Here is a 21,379-nt window from a genome sequence, read left to right on the forward strand (position 1 = left end):
AACAGAGTGTCAACCATGTTAGCTTAAATGGCACCTCCACATGGTTGAACAAAAATCTGACCAAGTAGAATTTCACTTCCAGAACAACCAGATTCCAGACGTGACAGTAATAGCATTAGGACAACAGACTGGTGATGGGGGGTCCTCTCTATTTCTGAAAATCAACCTTCCTTTCAGTTTAAGGTGGTATTCCACACTGGAAGGAAACACCCTGAAATTCTTTACTAATCCACAATCAGAAACTCCCACTCCTATAGTCCAGAAAGATGTGAAATCAGCTCAGAGCCTGGCTGATATTCAGCAAATTGGAGATAAGTTGTTCATCCCTGTTCAGTTAAATGATGGGAAGGACTCTGTTCTCGCTCGAGTGTGTGTGAACAACGGTAAGAGCTTCATCAGCGAAGCCATGTTCCGCCAACTCCCAAAAGATCCAGCCATTCCCACATTCAAACTGATAGACAAATGGGAAATGGATCTGGAAACACATAATTCCAAACATCTCCTGCCAAGCAGGTGTATGCTCAAAATCTCCATTGGCAACAAGAGCATAGTCCATAATTGTTGGGTCGTGCGAGACGTCACTGCCGCCTTTTACTTAGGCAGTGACATTCTCAATCGCTTCGCCATTAGTTAGAACCTAATAAACTTCAAAGCTTGGTCCCGATTAACGGATAATCCCATGGGCTTTGATGACCAAGAAAAAGCATTTAGGTCAGCTCAATTTCTACCTTATGCAGTTGAAATTCAGCTTAAAAAGGAAGTCACCATCCCAGAAAGGACCCGACAATTCTCCCTGGAAGTGAAAGTTAAAAGAGGAAACAAATTGAAAAAACCCTGATGCTTATATTCATCTAAATGCTTCTCTCCAACAGCAAGGGTTGGGGGTAAACCCAACTCCATTAGTCAACATAGAACATGACACCATTCCAATAGAGGTGGATAACAGCGACTTAAAGAGTATTACTCTAGTCGCAGGCACCATCATTGGAATGGCGGTTGATGACCGACATTTCTCCATTGACTTAGGGAATGAACTGATAGGACAAATCCCCAAGGACTGTTTTGACAGTGACAGTGAGGACAATACAACACCAGACAGGATCTTCACCCGGCATGGGGGGAACTTCCTGGTGTACACTTCCTGCCCTTATGGTAAGGAAGATGTGACTTGTAACTTCAGGAGGGATGAGGTGATTTTTCAGGTCCATGAAGGCTGCCTTTCCCACCTGAGGCCTCCAGTCCAAATCAGCACTCTGACCAGGGACTTCACCCAGCTGGAGGAGGCCGCTGAGATAGCCAAGTCAGAAGTCTTTCCAGGCTTCAGGCAGATGGTGGAGGAAAGGGTCAACCTAGCTGATGCCTGTGTGACTCTGGAACAGAAGCAATAGTTGAAACAAGTTTTCTTTGATTTCCAGGATTTCTTTGCGGTAGACTCATATGACTGTGGTCGCACCAACATCCACACAACAACAATTCCCACGGACCCTGGCATGACTCCATTGTTTGTGAAGCAATATCGCTTGCCTCTTGCATCCATGGAGTCCCTTACTGAAATAATTAAGAACCTTGAGTCCGGGAAATAAACCGTCCAGTCCACAGCACCTTCAATAATCCGGTGCTGGGAATATTGAAGCCAAACGGCCAGTGGAGACTCTGCGCTGACCTTAGGGAGCTCAACAAACGGGTCCCCTCGCACAAGGTCTGGCAGACTTGCATGATTGTGCCAGAGAAAACTGTCTCGAGGACGAAAGTCTAAAAATCAAGGACAACATGGAGGCATACCTTAATTCCCCACACAAAGTCTTTGAAGAAGACAAGTGTGAGGGAATGCCCACTGTCTATGTGGATGGATGCTCTTACCATGTTGACAACAACGGGGAAAAAGAACTGGTGGCCGGCGTAGGGAATGCATGGGTGAAGGAGTTTCCAGAACACTCCGCTGGATACAAAATTGGTCCCGAAGTAGTCAGGTGGCAGAATTGATGGCTGTGCATCAGGCCATCCTCACTGCTGTCCAACATCAACTCCACGAACTGGTCATAATCACAGATTCGGATTATGTACGGAACGGGTTCGTGGAGCACCTGGTAAATTGGAAAACCAGAGGCATGTTATGTGCTAATCACAAACCCCTGAAACATGGGAAGCTAATCCAAAATATTGATGATCTGGTCACATCGAGTGGGATGACCATCTACTGGAAAAAGATCAAGGGTCATTCCAAAGTAGAGGGACCAGACCCAGACAAAACTGGAAATGACTTAGCTGATCAGCTGGCCAAAACTGGGGCCATCCACGGGGATCTAATAGAAATAGAGTCCCTATTGGGGGAAATCCAGGTCACTGCTATCACTAGGTCCCAGACAAATGCTCACAATGATCTCTCAACTGCACAATGGAGTAAGGAGACCCCTGATGCTGATTTAATTACAGCTCAGAAGGGGGATCCAATTATTGGTAAGTTTTACCAACACCTTGAGGACCCTGAGAACTTTCCCCTGACGGATACCGATTACATTGGGAAAGAGGACCTAAGAGTGTTGATGAAATGTCCAAAAATGTTCCGAATCCAAGACGGTTTGCTGGTAAGGAAATCCAAAGCTGGCCACAATCAGTGGGTGGTTCCTACCTCATTCCGAAGCCTGATGTTAAGTCACGCCCATGATGCGGCCACCGCCAGTCATAGGGGGTTTCACACAACACTGGAAATCTTAAGAGAGGTTGCATACTGGCCACACATGGGGCAGGACCTCGACCAATACTTGAAGGGGTGCCTTGTGTGTGCACAGTTTCAGCCATCATCCCTCACACACCGTGCGCCTCTCCAAAAGAGGGGGATGACACTGCCATGGTCAGATTTGCAAATCCACTTTGTAGGCCCTGTAATTTGCTCGTCTAGAGGAAACAAGTACATGTTGACCGTTACATGCTTGTTTACCAAGCGGGTGGAATGTCTCCCGGCCCCAAACTGCAAGGCAGCTGCCCTGATGATTAACCACATCTTTTCCAGTTTTGGTCTACCTCAAAGGATTGAGTCAGACAGAGGTAGCCACTTCACCAGTAAAGTAATGACAAAGATGTGGGAGATACTGGGGGTCAAAAGGAAGCTACATGTTGCTTACAGGCCAGCTTCTTCTGGAACAGTGGAGAGATACAACCGAACCATTGTGAGCATATTAAAAAAGTTTGTGGCAGATTCTGGGCCAAGTTGGGACATCCGACTACCTCTGGTCCTAATGGCCATCAGATCTACCCCGTCATCTGCAACTAAAATGTCACCATTTGAGTTGATGACTGGACGCAAGATGGTGCTTCCCCAGCATTTGCTCTACAGAACCCAAGAGCAGACGTTGATAAATGCCTCCACAACTCATGAGTATGTGGAGAATTTAAGGAAACACCTTCAACATGCTTTTGCCTATGCTCAGCGGAATCTAGAAAGATCAGCTGAGAGTATGAAAACGCACTATGATTTGAAAACCACCAGGAAGGAATATGATGTGGGAGACCGTGTCTATCTATACAATTTCCAAAGGAACCAGGCCAAACAGCAAAAATGTTTGCCTACATGGAAGGGACCGTTTGAAATTATAGACAAGATCTCCCCTGTAGCGTACAAGATCCGCATCCCCAAAGGTAGTCTGGCGGAATGGGAAGACAAGTGGGTACATATAAATCAGCTAAAGTGTTGCCATCCCAGGCACACGCTGCAGTAACTGGAGGAGTCCTCTGCAATACCAGAGGGGACCGCTCCAGAGTAATTCAGTTCAAACTCTAAAATATTCCACATATCAAAAATATAGTAACGTAATGCAAATGTTCCCTGTTATATATTGTTTTTAAAATCAGACTGCAAAATGCATTTCGGATGTATAAAATGTACATGTTCGCCACACCATTAATAGTGGTGGGAAAATGTCTAGGAATGTGTATTGCCGCTTTTGCTTTATCATCCTAGGAGAGAGGAAACCATGGAAACTGACCAAGGAGGACGACCGGGGACCGGGAGCAGAGACCAGAGGGGCCCGAGGTACCACCCAATCCTCCCACCAGGACCAGCAAGGAGAACTGATTGATCGACTGGAGGGAGGAAAAGATGCTGAACTGTGCCATCTATGGAATTGGAAGAAGAGGAGGCGAACATCCCAGATCTTGCGAGTTCCATCAGTGAAAGGACAGAATGGCCATCGCAAGAGGGGGGGCTTGTGGGATGTTTTTACCCATGCATCCAAGCCCTACCGTAAAACTGTGCAGTACTGGCATGGAAAACACCATGATGGCCAGAACTCCCAGAGAGTGCACAGGGAAAACATGAAGAATAGGCTGACACCCATTTTTGCCTATGTTGTGAGCACAGGAGGGCACTGCCTAAAACCACCATTGGGCTACACACACAGTAGCCTGAAACCATTGGGAATGGCAATGCTGATTGCCAAAAAGCAATTCAGAACTGTGGGAATTCATTTTCTTAATCCCAAAAATTGATGCAATACCAGTACTCACCACTATCAGAAAGCCGGCGTTTTAAAACCACCAGACTTTTGTGTAAAACTGAACAGAGGAACTCAAACCAGGCCAAGGAAAGACTTGCTAAGAGGTGGACACAATGTAAAACTATATTCTGAAATGACTTGAAGGAAGTAATTATTAAATGTATATATTAAAAAATAGCTGCATGTAAGTTGGATTTGAATGTAGAAAACTGGGAACTAAAGTGACATTTAGCTGAATCCTGCCTGACAACTACCCCCGACAGGAGAAACCTGCTCAGCCACTCTTCCCAGGCCTAGCTGCATCCTGCTTCCCCACCAAAAGGAGTTGACACCTCTCTGATTAGAATTAGGGGAGGGGCAACTGCAGGAGGTTGCACAAAGCCTTGTCCTGGACTCAGGCAAATGTTATATTGGGGGGGGGGCGTAAAGCGGCTTCCTCTTGGGAGAAGTGGGAGGAGAAGTGCCTCTGAGAGCCACCCGAGCTGGAGGCAGGGACAGGCAGAAGCTTACCCCATGCGCTTTGGAACCTAAACCACACCCATCTGGGCCAGAGCATAATTTTAAAAAGATAGATAACTCATAGTGCGGACTTGTCAGAATTATATAAGTAATATCATTATTCTTGTGATTTTTCGGTGCACGTTTTAAGAGGTGTTAGGACCATGTGGTGTATGCTGGGGGGTTGATAGCGGAAAATAGGGTTTTACTCCAAATGTCTGCATGTTAAAAATCTGACACTTCATCAATTAATGTCCATACTCCTTGCGCACATGTGTGTAATTTTTGGTAAATGTCCGATATTGGTAAACCAGTCAAAAAGCGCAAAATGTTGTCATTTTTGAATGCAAGCCCCTAGGAAGATCAGAGGCAGACAAGCATGGACCATAAGGAATATATAATGTCTACATGTAATTTCAACAAATTGTGTATCTGGGAAATATGTATTTGAATCAAATATAGTTTTGAGGGCAAATTGACCAGGGGAGGATCCTCTGACCCATAAACAGACCTCATCATGATGACAATCCATTTCCTTCCTCCAATCATGGGACAGGGGAGAATTGGGCCAATGACAAGTAGAGAGGGGCAGGCTCAGTTATGCCACGCACACACCCACTTCCAAAACACATAAAAAGAGACTGCTGGGACAGGTAGAGACATTCATTTTCCATTTCTGCAGAGCACTTTGACAGCGACATCCCATCCAGACCGAGACCAGAACCAGGGACCCATAGACTACAGAACTTTGAACCTAGAAGGCCCACTGAAAGCAAAAGTATTCTCAGCAGGCCTTCAGAATCCAGCAAACCTAACCAAACTATTCAACAGCCGGGCGAGCTGTTTGAATTCTTTGCCAAGAACTTTTGCCGGAACCGCAGACCAGACCCAGACCGCTGTGAGCAAAACCAGAGATCCGGATCGCTGTGAGCAGAACCGGTGCCTGGTTGACCAGCCGAGCAGAGAGAACCGCCGCTGGACGTGTTGACCAGATCCGTGACGAGGCCTATTTCAAATTTATATTGTGAGTACCTAGCAGAACTGTGCAGAACCCAATCTCTTAGTTAAAATAATCTAATCCAAACTATTTTAACCTAAGTAGAACTGCCTCCCAGAAATCGTGTCATCTGTCATTCTACAGCTGCGATCTGTCATCTGTCATTCTAAAGCTGCAAGCTGTCACCTGTTATTCTGAGCTTTAAAATTTCAAATCCGAAAAACTACCTTTATTAAATCGTCCGTATCTCTGGAACGTGATTTAACTTTCATTTAAAAGCTAAGATTGTAGGCTTTCCAAAGAACCTAAAACCGACTTGCTACTTCTTATACTTTTGCCGCAATCACGATTCACGCACTCGTGAATTTTACCGCGATTTGAAATTTTGCTCAATTTCAGCCACGTGTAAAAATATTTGTCCTTGCTTTGCTAGCTGAAATTCGTGTGCAACCTGACAATCATTCATAGAGCATTGCTAAAGTGAGCCTGAACTAATATAAACTAGATATCACCCACCCAGAACCTCTAGAGGGAATTAAAAGCATTTTTAGCACATTTCTCACTTCATTGTCATCACATTCAAAGCGTTTTGGGCCTGTGTTTCAAACCTCTACCTGGTTTCCTCTAAGCTTGCTGGGGGGGAACTGCATTTCGTATTGCATTTTGTTGGGATTCTTGAAGACTGTGTGCTCGCCTTCCATTTCTTACATTGCATAGGGGGGGAGTGAATTGTCAAGGAAAAGTGATTACATTGTCTTTTGTTGAAGCCATATCAAGTTATTTTCTGTACTGCATTTCATTCATCATTGCGTTTCCTTGAACCATGTAAAGCATTCTTTCCCACCTTATTCTTCTGTTCCGATTCATAAGTTACCTCTTGCTGATTACTGCTCATATTCACAAGTGTAATATCCATTATCAATTCATTGTATAGTGTGATATAATATATATATTGTTTACATTTTCAAATAAACCTTTTAATTTGCAAAACAAACCTACTTCTTGGCTCAGTGGTGTCAGGGGGATTCTAAGAGGGGGGTGTTATACAAGGGTTGTCATCCAGAGTAGTGAACTGGACATAAAAATACATCAATAAGGGTTTTCCTCAGCATCCCAGACTAGGCATTGACTTAGTTGTAGTGTTGATAAAATATCACTTACAAAATCCTACCTTGTATTTAAAATATAATTAATGTTAAGATTACTTACAAACATCATAGTGATGCATTGTGTGACATAGTTTGCTGTTATTTCTCCTGGTTGTACTGAGCTTGCAGCAGAACGTCATCAAATACACATGATAAACCCAGCCGGGATAACATTTGCCTGCTTTGCACTGAGCAGCTTTTGTGAAGCATCTTTGTAAAGATAGCCGAATGGACACCTTTACAGCTGTGAAACAGTGTGTACCTTTGGCACACAGTTTTTGTTCTCGCCCTGCTATGTCTTTGGGTATCCTTTCACTTGTTTCTTGATGCACTTGCGCATTCAGATTTACTCTTCGCCATTTTAACTTCTTTATGATCTATCACATGCTTGCACCTTTTGTGCGGCCACAGACCTCTGAAATTTGGCTCTGTGGAGGCAAATTAGTGCTTATTTCTAGACATCATTTTAGTGCCCCTGTGGGAACTCTGTGCTTGACTTAAGTATAGGCATGCATTTAATATTTGTAGTGCGAAACGCTGGCAACCAGACAAGGAATTGACAATCCTCTAACGAAAAATTCTTGGTGCACCTCTTGCAAGGATAACAAGGTTTTAGTTCAAGAAAACATGTCAGAAGGGGCATTCAAACCTGACTGCCATGGAGTGCACTGACTAGCTCAAAGCAGAACACTTCATGTTAAATGCATTTGTCGTCACACATGATGCAAGCAATACCAGTACTAATTCCCCTAGTTCATTGGTCAGCCCTTATGGGCATACCACCCACTACATATGGGATGCCAAGTGATTTGTTATCATTAATTTGATCCAATCCCCTTCCACGTCATCTCTGGCCTTGTTACGGTTAGGTCCCAGAGATGTGATTCAATCCCAAATTTAGACTGCTTCTCTCCCATGAACAACACACGTGGTATGCACCCGGTAGTCGTACATGAGCTCAGTGGATACACTTGAAGTCAAATTGTCCCTCTGAAATGCTTCTTTGGATCCAAGGCACGTAGGTGCCTCACCATGCCTCCCCGGTATTGACCTAGATTTGTTATCCTCAACCTGTGCACCTCGCAGTACAAATCACTATACATAGGTTACATGGTTACATGGTTACATAGGCCTGCTGCATGTGACAATGGCATGGTTGTATCCATTTGGCGTGAAGGCCTTTTCATCTGCTTAGCTGGAAACAAGGATGGGAAAGTGTATTGGTGCCGAAATACTAAGATGTGCTATTACTACTAATGGAGCCTGGCCATGTCAGGCTTCAACAGTAAAATGTTGATTGTTCAGTGCTTCTTGTCACAGGGCTGAGCTAACTTTTCCCGCCCACATTACCATGATCAGACATATTCTTTCACCCCTACATGGCACTCCTCTGCCTCCTACAGCCACCCTTTTTCATTATCATGTGCCCCTAGTACATTTTGCTCAACCTAAATCGTTTTGAGGGACAGGGGACTTGGATATGCATCCTAACATTTTGTAAAATAATGCATCCTTTTTAACATTTACTTTTCTGAATGGAAAATTCTAATTTTTTCAACCGTTTACAAACATGCATGTTGTGTATTTGAATATAAAAGTGATTGCTTAAGAGAGTGTATGTGTGTGTTGATTAGACATAACTACAAAGGTTTTGGCTGTTTTGCATATTAAATTGCATTTTGGGAAGATACGACTGACCAAAGAGCTTCATATCTGTCATATATGTCTATGAGAGTTGTATAAATGAAGCACTAAATGCCTAAAGCATGCTGGGTTTGGTACACATTTCAATTCTTTTTTTTTTTACATGTCAACAAAAGTCACCCTAACAATAATGGTTTTTCAAATATCAAGCATATATTCAAGTTTAGTCATTATATCCCTCAGTTGTCAGAGTGGAATGACTGCTAACAGCCCAACATGACTTGCAGTGTAATGAGCCAGCACATCTTGAAAAAATAGTGTTGCTTTTATATGGAAAAAAATGGCCACCATTAAATTGAAAATAAACTGCAATAAAATTCTGCTCCTCTGGCAATCTACTGCAGTCGACCTTGTGGTAAATATCTCTATGCTTTCCTTGGTGGCTCACTCTATGAGTACGTATGCCACTGCTTTTTGTTTCGGCGCCTGACACTGCCTTTTCTCAGATTCACACAGACATGTCTGATCTTTTTCAGTTGGTTGGGGTTCCCCAGACATTTCTCCCCAGCACTGCAGTGGCAATGTCTAAATGGCTTCCGGGAAGGAGTATACTTTCTGGTAACAGCCCACTGGCCTGAGCAATGCACTAGCTTAGCTCAGGCCATTTCCTTGGGGTGGCAGTACGTTACCAGACCGCACACTGGCTCACTGATACCATCATCCCCGTTTATTAGAACCATGACATTTTGCCAGTTCATTGCAGAGGGAAATAATGGCAGAGAGGCAATACTGCTTTGTATAACATTCAAATGTTCCTCCTTTGTCTCTCATTTTTTTAAGTAGAACATCCTACCCTTAATGGGTGGAATGTTCTAATATATAGCTCTTGTTCCTCAGGCTACTCTGTTAATGCTCTCCCCATCTTTATAAGCCCTTGCCTGGGGTTGAGATCTATATATTGTGAGAGGGGCAATAAAAGCCCTTGGAGGTGAGCTACAAAGCTAAACTCAACATCCAGGAAGTGAACCAGAGCCAATCAGGTGACTAAGAATGAGAGCAATAGCAGACATCATTGCCCACAAGGCCAAGCTATTTCAGAGTATTTGCAGATCTCCCTTTCTGGCCCACCCTGTGTCACCCCAGCCTCCTGTACATGTCACATTCGCCGTCCTCCCTTCCTGGAGGAATGTCTATGATGACTCTGTACTTCCTTTCTCACCCCCACTTAAAGGGAAAAGGGGCTCTTTTTCAGACAGCACCACCCTTACCCATGACAGTGATCTTAGGGTGGTGTGTGATTTCTTGTGGCCTCATTCCAACTATGCCTGCATCCTGTTGGTAGAGCCACCAGGATTCCGGCAAAAGTTGTTACCATTTCCGGCACCCGATCCAGTAGCATTGTCTCCCGATTACAGGTGCTGGAGGGATGGTGTAAATCCCCATTCATGGAGTCCCGTGGGTCTCCATGAATCCGTCCTCCTATAGGACTCCATGAGGGGATTTGCCATTATAACTGGCACAGGCAATGCCGGTGCCATTAATGATGTCTTTTTATGCTGGTACGGCGCCATGAATAATGGTACTTTTTTACGGTAAAAAAACGACCTCGAATGAGGTCCTTCATGTTTTCAAACCAAGTGCTGAACACAGTGCTTTCAGAGTTCAGACTGTGGCACCACTGCATTCGTTTTCACACCAAAGGTATCTTACCCAGGCACCCATGGCATAATAAATCAGACTAATTGGCCATACCAACATGTTAATGGCCATATGCCAACATAACATAGCAAATGAATAAAACTGTCACAGGATCGGGTGATAACAGCCGAGGGCCAAGGTATAGGCCCAGTGCAGTTACCACCTGATCCAGCGCACCAGATCGGTGTTATTGCTATTAAAACCCTGGATTTTAAATCCAGAAACCCAGAGTGCTAAGAACAATGTCTATTGCTTCAATAAATGGGATGCCTTGCAGCGTCTCGTTGATTGAAACAAAATACTTACTTAAGATGGCCGCCATGGATCTGGAAGACAGGGCTCCATTTAGAGCCCCTCTCCCATTTTCATGGGGCGACGGTGGTGGCGTTGCGCTTCTGCCACTGAAAGAAATCAGATCAGTGGGGGTGTGAGGGGACCGGAGACCTGAGAGGAAGACTTGGGAGGGTGGGGAAAGATGGCAGGGTAGGTAAAGCAGCCATCAGATTGCTTGGAATGTGGCTTTGGATTGTGGGACTCAGCCTGCAATCCGGGGCAGCCTAATTGGTCGGCTCCCCGCTCGGGGTGCTAACTGCCAAAATAGCATGATGGTTGGAGTTATTTAGCATAATTAACGCAAGGAAATAACTGCCAGCGACCAAACAAATCAGAATGCTTGAAATTAAGTCAATACTGTTATCAACATCATTCTAAAAATTCCAACTTGAGCAACATCCTGCAAAGAATTGTCTTAATCTTTGAAACGAAACCACCTTTCTTTGCCAAAAAATACATAGTCAATTATGTAATGTCTTCTGTATAACCACAATGTCCTGTTTCTATTGCTTACATGTTTGGGAAAATGACCCGGTCTCCTTTCTATTGTTATGGTGGGTCGCAACTCACGTGTTTTGATATGGGCAGAGCCCCCACTCATGTTCCAGTTTGCGCTTGATATTAAACAAGGTTACATGTTACGATTTTGTCTCTCTGTTTCATTGAGTCCTGCTACGTCGCGGCCGCATTTACACTCTTTATCGATGTATGTTTAAACTACAACAATGGCGACGAGGTAATTCCTCGAATGACAGAGTCTTTCGAAAGCAGCACCTGCCAGACTGAGCAAAAGTGATATATGTATATATCAATGCAACAGGCATCAGAGAAGAACGCTGTCGAGGGGAATATTAATGCACTCTCTTGGCCCGGTGGAAAGAGATATCATCTTTGAAATGCCAGAAAACACTACCGACACATTTCAAGGCATAATTGATCTGTTGAACAATTATTTTGCACCACTCAGAAACATTGACTACGAGAGGCATATATTCCATACAACCACACAGGACAAAGGTGAAAACATGGATAACTTCATAATGAGACTCTGGAAACTAGCAAAGTAGTGTGATTTTGACTGGTAAAAGACTGAAGAAGCACTGAAATCACAAGCCCTCGCGGGCTGTGAAGCAAGACTCCAGGAAACAAGATGGCCGTTGTTTAAGGTGGGAAAGTCCACAATCAATGATCTCCTACTATTAGCAGACACAGCTCACACAGTGGATCACGTGAGTCACTACGCAGAGACAGACAGTGTGGGTACAGAAGAGACAACTCAGGTCGATACAGAAGCTGAAATTACTTGCAGAGTCGGCTGCCACAACAGAAAATCAGGTATTTGGAAGAATCCCTGTGACACCGACATGACTCACACTCCTCCTCGTCGAGTGGAATTTGAAAGAGAGGGTATGTACATGCCATTGGGAACAACACTGCCACCGATTACAGTCTGATATTATTGTTGCAGATGAATTGACAGAGCCGTGAATTGCTCATTGACACCGGAACCACTGTAAACCTCATTACTGAAGACACATAAAGATCCTGGTCAAAAAGAAGGAGTTAAGCAAAGCAGACACTGATATATATCCATACGGCTCAAACAAACCACTCAACTGTCAAGGAATGTTCACAGCCATGTGTCAATACAAAGATAAAAGTTTGAAAATCAAAATATATGTGATAAAAGGTAAGGTTCAAGAGGAACAATACTCAGCTTTCGATCAGCTATTGAAATGGGCTTAATACATGTAATGTACCAGATCATGTCTGCACATACGACCAGCTCAAAGGAAATGAGAAAGAAAATGTTCCCAACACTGCTTAAAGGCCTTGGAAAACTCAAAGGCAAACAAATTAAGATAAACATTAACACACAGATACAACTGATAGCTCAACACTATCGGGCCATACCCCTCAATATCTAGAGCCATGTAAAAGAAGATATACAGTCTTTGTTGGAACAAGACATTATTGAGCCAGCATCAGGACCTTCACTGTCAGAGTCCCCCAGAGTGCCAGTGCCAAAAAAGAACAACACCAGCATCCGTATCTGTGTAGATATGAGGGCTCCCAATGTAGCGATAGAAAGGGAATGACAGCTAGCGCTCCGGAAGACAGACATGATGCATCTATTACACGGGCAAAGTATTGTCGGCCGCCAAAATATTTCAAAATGAAATTCATCAGGTTTTCAAAAATATCCCTCATTGCCTTAACTATAGCAATGACATTCTGACCACACAAGAGGCACACGATGACACACTAAGGAGAGTATGCATGGCACTTGAGGACGCTCATCTAACATTAAATAGTAACAAGAGTGAGTTCAGCAAATCGACCCTAAAGTTCTTTGGACACAAATTTTCAAGCAACAGCCTACAACCTGACCCGGAGAAAGTTCACGTTTTAGTGGAAGCCCACCTCCATCTCTGCAGTCAGATTGTTTCTGGGAATGGCCAGTTACTGCACTAGATACATCCAGGACTTTACGTCAGTGAGCACGCCCCTCCGGTTACTCACACGAAAGGGGCAAGAACTCTCCTGGTCCAATGCGTGCGAGGAAGCTTTTCAGGAAATCAAAAAACATTTGCATCTGCTTCCTGCATGGCATATTCTGACCCAGATCTCAACACAGAAGTGACCTTTGATGCCAGCCCTGTTGATCTGGAGGCGATCCTAGCTCAGACAAAACCCAGAGCTTCGCCTGACTCGCCGAGATGCTTAGTAGCATATGCAAGTTGCAGCCTCTCGGCAACAGAAGGTACATATTCTCAGCCAGAGAAGGAGAGCTTTGTTGTCGATTGGGCATGTTAACAATACCATCTGTTCTTGTATGGACGCCATTTTACCATTATCACAGACCATCAAGCCCTCACCACCATTTATGGCAAACCAATGGCCAAGATGCCACCACGCATTGCAAAGTGGGTTCTCAGGCTGCAAGAATACTTGTTCAATATCATATACCGCCCGGGATAAGACAACAACCCGGCGGACTTCCTATCAAGATATCTGCGTCCAGCTCAGGATGAGAGGCAGTCTATCAAAGCCAACCAGTAAATTAAATATCTGGTAAACAACGCGCTCCCCAAGTCCATCACAAGTGTGCAATTGCTAGAGGGTTTGAAGAACAACAACTTACTCCAGAAGACACAGGAATGCCTGAAGTCAGGCCAGTGGCATGCCAAAAGCAAACACGGTCAAACCCTATCCACAGCTGAAGATAGACGTTTTCCTACATTCAGACTCATAAGACACACGTTGTCCATGTCTCCAGAAGGACTATTGCTAAAGGAAAATAGAGTGGTCATCCAGCAAGTCTGCAGGAGCAAGTACTTGCACTTGCATACTCTGGTCATCGAGGACATTTCTCAACAAAACTTCAGCTAATAACCAAGGTGTGGTTCCCACAGATAATGAAAGAGGAGAACAACTGCTAGGCAGATGTATTGCATTCAAGGCAATCGCCGCACACACATTCCCTGAGGCTCTCAAGATGTCATCGATGCCATTGCAGGTATCGGATGAAGTTGCCATCGATATATTCGGCCCTTTAGCCAATGGCAAGTATGCAATCATGATCATCGATGAAATGTCCACATTCCCGGAGGTTTATCTAATTCACTCGACCAGTGTCAAGGCAGTGATACCAGCGCTGGACAAAACTTTTGCGGACTATGGAATTCCGTCCTTTGTGAAATCTGACAAGGGCCCTACTTTAAGCAAACATGATTTCGCCATGTTTGCAGAAAACCTTAGTTTCCAACATTGCATGATTTTACCGTTGTGGCCACAGGCAAATGGAACAGTGGAGAGGTTTATGGGAAATCTAAAGCGCACCCTCCAGGTATGCTCAATTACCAAAGGCTCATTTATGCAAGCAATATGTACCATATTAAGGGACTAAAGAAACACACCACATAGCTCAACAGGGATGTGTCCCTCAGCACAAATGTTTGGTTGAGTGGTAAGAACTACACTCCCACACTATCCCAACATCTCTCTCCCTATTACATATGCTGACACCGCACAGATAAAAGACAAAGAGAGCAAAACCAAAATGAAGGAATATGCCAATCTATGGAAAAGAGCAAAACACAGCAATTTCCAAGTAGGAGACCAGCTACTGGTATGACAAACCCAAGACGCCAAAGACAGAACCAATGACTGTGACTCATATACACGGGTCCATCATAACTGCACCAGCCACAAGGGCTCTGTCACCCAAAACTCATCACTCTTTCGAACTTTTGAAGGCGACAGACACCATGGAAGAAGTGGGTCCATCGGAGGAGAGGACTCCTCTGACTTGGACTCTGAATATGTGGCAAAAGACATGGACGCTGATGACAGTGCCAGTGACTGAGCCACAAATGACAACCCCAGCGTAAGCAGCCCCTCTCAAAGGGTGGTGCACAAGGATTCACAGTGGATCGAAGAAATTACTTAAGACCCCACGTTTCTGTGATGCTGGAAATGCATTGGAGGGACAGGGCCTCAATGTCCTTGTACTGTAGTCATTTGATCATGTGTGTTTTGTGTTATTTTCTGCACAGGAGTCCATGTGGGACTCCTGATAGTGCAGCACTTCCTCTTTTTGGTTTGGTGTACAGATCCTTGCATACCCTTATGGCACCCATGGGTGTGGGTACAACCCTGTACCCCTAGTGTATGTATTTTGGCAACTGTGTGTGGCCCACAGAGCAGGGTATGGGCTGGTGGCAGCTCTCTGCTAAATTTGACAGGTGCTCTGATTATCCTCCATTTTGAAATACACAGGCCCTGCCATTGAAATCAGTTAATGTGTGATAGGAGACAAGATGGCCTCTTGCTTTCTATTGCCTGTTACCTTGTGTTCCCAAAGTCCTGGGAAGCCCTGACTATGTCCCTTCCCCTGACTGGCTGTTGGGTGGAAGTTCCATATGTGGTATTGAGGGAAAGTCATTAATTATCTGGTAAGCAACACGCTCCCCAAGTCCATCACAAGTGCACAATTTCTAGAGGGTTTGAAGAACAACCACTTACTCCAGAAGACGCATGAAAGCCTAAAGTCAGGCCAGTGGCATGCAAAAAGCAAACACGGTCAACCCCTATCCACAGCTGAAGATAGACGTTTTCCTACATTCAGACTCATAAGACACACGTTGTCCATGTCTATAGAAGGACTGTTGCTAAAGAAAAATAGAGTGGTCATCCAGCAAGTCTACAGGGTTCAAGTACCTGCACTCTGGACATGGAGGAATTTTCTCAACATAACGTCAGCTAAGAGCCAAGGTGTGGTCCCACAGATAATGAAAGAGTAGAACAACTGCTGGGCAGATGTATTGTCTTCAAGGCAGTCACCCTACACACATTCCCGGAGCCTCTCAAGATGTCATTGATGCCATTGCATGTATGGGAGGAAGTTGCCATTGAGATATTCAGCCCGACCACCCAATGGCAAGTATGTAATCATGATCATCGATGAAATGTCCACATTCCCAGAGGTTTATCTAATTCACTTGACCAGTGTCCAGGCAGTGATAGCAGCGCTGGACAAAAGTTGTGCGGACTATGGAATTCTGTCCATTGTGAAATCGTACAATGGCCCTACTTTAAGCGAACATGCTTTTGCCAATCAAGTTCCATATGTGGTATTGTGGGGAAGTCCAGGCCAGACTTGCTGGAGCCTTCCCAATGACTGTATCTTGTATCTTGTGGGTAAAATCTCTAGGTGGGACCTGGGTGAATGGAGTGTGTGATCAGTACACATGTTATGGGTGTCTGGTTCCTGGTATGTGACACAAAGACTGACACAGCCCTGCCCTGCCCGAAACTGGCATGAATGCAGTGTGGAGTGTTGAATAGCTGGGTACTTGTCCCAATCCACATTCCTTGTTGTGAGTGAGTGTCTGGATGGAGAAGAATTACCTGAATGCACTCTGAGCCTGATTGGCTGCCTGCCTACATGAATGCCCTTCTGAATGATTGGTTGCCTGAGTGTGACTCAACAGAATTAATGAGAGACCAAACAGTTTATCTGGGAACCTCTCACTGATGGCATTTGTTCAGAAGCTGAAGTTGAAACTTGCTGCTTATCCTTGAAACTCAGTTGGAAGAAGAAGACTTGCTCCTGCATTTGCTTCGACCCGACCCCAAAGCTATCGAGGATTGATCCAAGAGAGGACCTGGCTAGGAGACCTTTTCCAAGCTATGAGGGAACATTGTGCAGAGTGATAACCTTCGCCGAAGCGGCCTGGAAGTCAGCCTTTGAAAGACTTGGGGACCGCCGAGGAATCTCGAAGTAAAGCACCTCAGGGCCATTGAAGTCCATTGCCGTCGACCAGGGGTCAGAGGATTGCAATAACCGCTGGATGCCCATCGAAGACATGTTTCCAGAAGCGGGGACCACTTGACACTGTGCTGCCGACGGCCAGAGCCACAACGCTCCATTGCCTAAGAACACTTTGAATGAAGGACTCCCCTGCTCATCACTGTCGACCGCTTTGTCCCATTGGAGAAAGTCAAGGTCGCCGGCGAACCGAGGAGAATCTGCCGGTTTGTTTCCCACCACCCGAAGACCACAAAGACGCTGACAACCTGACGCACTTACTGGGCCAAAGTTCTTCATTGACACTTTGTGGCAATTAACTATCATTGTCGAGGTGCACCGCATGCCTCATTTTTGCAGGATGTCCACGACCGATCGACGACAAGCACCGCCAGGACCGAAGCTGCTGCCTCGACGCCATCAAACTATTTTCATCGAGGACTCTCGATGCCAAGGTTCACCTTCTCCGAGGACTATCGACGATCCGTGGCTCCTGCCTTAAAGTGAGACTCTCAAGAAAGATTTGTCGACAACCCATCAAAGAAATCTGCTATACCAGGTACATTGGGGTGGTAGAACAATTATTGAAGAAAATAAACTCTGCTAAAGCAAATTATGGACTGGGATTGTTTATTATTTTATGTACAGTTTGTCATTGTGGGGGGATCCTCACACAGAACTGTGTCTAGTGGTAGGGTCCCAGTATTCTGCCAATTGTTTAACCACTTGTTTTCCTCTTATGTCTATTGGTGGTTCACTTTACTAATTGATTTGTATGCTATTTGAAACTGTCTACGGTTGATGCATTTTAATGGAATTTAAGAAGTAATTATGGTACCACATAGATACTGTATATATTTATCATTTTTTTAGACTAGTCTGAGCACAAAGTGTATTATTGTATGTATACATAATCAAAACCTTATTTATATAAAGCACTGTGTTTACACTAACATAGTGTGTGGACATTCCTTTGTGGGTGCTTGGGAACTACACTGTACTTAAGAACCAGCCTGCATCACCTCCTGAGACCTGAAGCCTTGATTACTCACCCACATTTACCAAATAGAGAATCTTGGTTGGGGTGCTCTGTGCTTCTTCCCTGCCATGTAGAGAGCAGGAGTACAGATACCCCCCTCCAGTCTTTACAGTTTCTTGCTAAGCAAAGGGGATATGTAATGTCTTCTGTATAACCCCAACATACTGTTTCTATTCCTTACATGTTTGGGAAAGGAGACCCTGTCTCCTTTCTATTGTTATGGTGGGTTGCAACCCACGTGTTTTGATATGGGCGGAGCCCCCGCTTGTGCACCATTGTGCGCTTGATATTAAAAAAGCTTACTTGTTAAGATTTCATCTCCCTGTTTCATTGACTCCTGCTACGTCATGGCCGCATTTACAATCTTTATGGATGTATGTTTAAGCCACAACATAGTACATCAATCAAAATTGATGTAGTTATCTTGTGGCAAAGCACCTGATATACTCTTTTTTTCGTAGAAAAATACAAATAGAACATCTATTTGTATTTCAAATCTCAGTGTTCAAATAAGATATTTTTTGTCTAAGGTTTATGTACTTCGAAAATAAACATTTACATTTTGTGATATCAGACTCTTCCAAAATTCTTTAAGGCAACTTAAAAATTCTAAAATCTTCAATACATGTTGTTATTGTATCAGACAAATCTTCATTGAATCATTAAAGTTCATGTAATATCATTATCACCTCCCAGTTTTAAGTTGAGCCTCGCAGATTGTAAATTCCCAAATCTTCAATACATGTCTTCATAATATCAGACAGTTCTTCATTGAATAATTAGTGTCTCTATGATCTCAGTATCATCTCCCAAATAGTTTTGGGATTAACCGCTACACATGTTTCCCCACCTTCTGGTGGATCATCAGGAGGAATTATTTTCTTGCAAGCATCTTACCTGATCCTTGCAGTTATTTTTCTCAATGTGTAACTTTATATTTTGGCTGTTAAATCTGGTCAAGTACATATAACTACAAAGTAATTAGCAAATTCCACATAAAAGAATACAATCAAATTTACTATAAAGTTATTTTTTTTAACATACAACATTGCATACACTATTTTACCACAAAGTGTTAATAGCATTTGCTAAGGTAGGGCATTATTACTTGGGATAATGTCTATTCCCAAGCAAGTGCCCTTGGCTTTGCCTCATCTGGTGGCTGGAATTTTTCCCAGGTAATGACCTCTTCCCCAGTCTATAAGGCTTTATTATTAGGTGCCAAGAAACAATGTAATGTAAGCTGTGTGCAAATCAATATCAGTCCATGGTTCCTTTATTCGGTTCAAAACAAAGCTTCCTTTCTTACACAATCGGAAGATGTCTTGGTGCAGTGAATAATAGCAGAGTTTGAATTCCAGAGGTGACAGCAATTTTCCATGAACACTATTGTTTTCAATAGCTCCTTTGATGCAACTGGGTGTTGTTATGAACTACGGTCTCCAAGCAACACCCCCAGTGCTTAATGTGTGGGGGTGTTTGCCAGAGCTGAGCCCGGGACTCATTTCTGAGCACCTGCACTTACTGTCTTAGACGTAGTTCTATAATGATGTGGTGTTTTGGTAACTTTATTTTCATTAAAATAATGCAACACTGCTCTGCTAGTAATACGGGTTTTTGAATAACAATTAGTCAGAAGATGACCGCACTGAGCGCTCGTGCTGGTAATGCCTGCACACTGTTCTAATCAATCTTAAGGACATTGGGCCTCATTACAAGTTTGCTGGTCCGGGAACTATGGTACCAGTACGAATTTTTTAGAATGCTTGTACCGTAGTTCCCGGACTGGCAAACTTACGAGTTGTGCTTGCGGGTGCCTTTCGGCTCGCCAGGTTGGACCTGGCGGGCAGAGCGGCACCGACGAGCACAGCATGTCGGATGCACCGGCACCGTTTGTAGCGGTGCCGGTGCATCCTACCTCCTCATTCCAATGGGAATGGGGAGCATTCCATTCCGGCGCCTGTGAATTGGCAATTACCTGGTCCAGCAGGGCCATAAGGACCCGATAATTGCCCATTTGCGGGTGCCGGAAATGTTCAGAAGTTTGGCAACTGCCTGCCGGTTTTACCAGCAAGATGACTGCCAAACTTCTAATGAGGCCCATTGTCTCCGCTCCACTACTGTAATAACTGGAATCACCTCTGCAACAGGATGGGTGGCTCAAGTCTGTGGTGGGGGCAACACAAGGAACCATGCAACTCACTAGTTCAACAGGCACGCGGACAATCACATATATATGTGGCAGTATATATGTTGCAGCATCAGTATGACCTGGCTTTGCTGCACCTCAGCAGGTGAGGGAACTCAGCTGGCACGTGCGGATCCTTTTAAGCTTGGAACTGCCACTTTTTTTCCTCGACATAGCAAGTATGGGGTGCACTAATACACAGGCCCTTGCAGGCCGCAAATCACAGAGTCTTAAGCACACACTGGTGCATGACATTGGCAGTGCTTCACGGTCACTAGTGACATTTGAGGGGCAGCCAGCACAGAGAGGACAACAGAAGAACAGTTACCACCCTATAGCACCACCAGAGGGGCAGTGCAAAGACCACGGGCCGGAGGAGAGCCCGTGCTGAGTGCAGACCTATGGCGGCAGACGTAAGCTGCTGAGGTGTTTGATGGGTAAATTCTCCAGGTCAGTAATGCTTTTGTCTGTATTTCTGCATCACTTTACTTAAGGAAAACAAGCAGTTTGGCTCTCTTTTCTGTGCACCGAAAGTACCAAAGTTCCACTTGCCATCTATAGCATCAAAGTAAGTTCATACAGCGGATGACGTGTTCAAAGAAGCAGTTAAACATGTATTGCAGCCCCAAATATGTTGACACTGTGGGGAGCAGCAGTTGTCAGTGACCTGCCGCCCCCGGTGTGGCACAGGCATGCTAGAACATATTTGCTGCCTGGCACTTATTTATATACAAATTAATCACTGCCACACGTTGTCTGATTTGAGACCGCACGTATGAGAAACCAGCGTGAGAATGCCTTCATTAAAATGACACTGCAGATTTATGTTGCCTGCTTCTCATGGGGGTGCGAGTGGGGCCTCATTAATGTGGGTGCGTGGGCGAGCCGGCGTCTTCTTCTCGCTTGGCTGAGGAATGCCACAGCACGAGCGCGGCCATGTTTTATTTTTAATTCCCTGCCTGTCTGCTCTCAGCCTCCATTTAAGGCAAAATTGACTTGATTTAATGCACTCCCCCATGGCTCCCGCG

Source organism: Ambystoma mexicanum, chromosome 7p (assembly GCF_040938575.1).
Source record: "Ambystoma mexicanum isolate Mex_15411 chromosome 7p, UKY_AmexF1_1, whole genome shotgun sequence".
In the NCBI taxonomy this organism is placed as follows: domain Eukaryota; kingdom Metazoa; phylum Chordata; class Amphibia; order Caudata; family Ambystomatidae; genus Ambystoma; species Ambystoma mexicanum.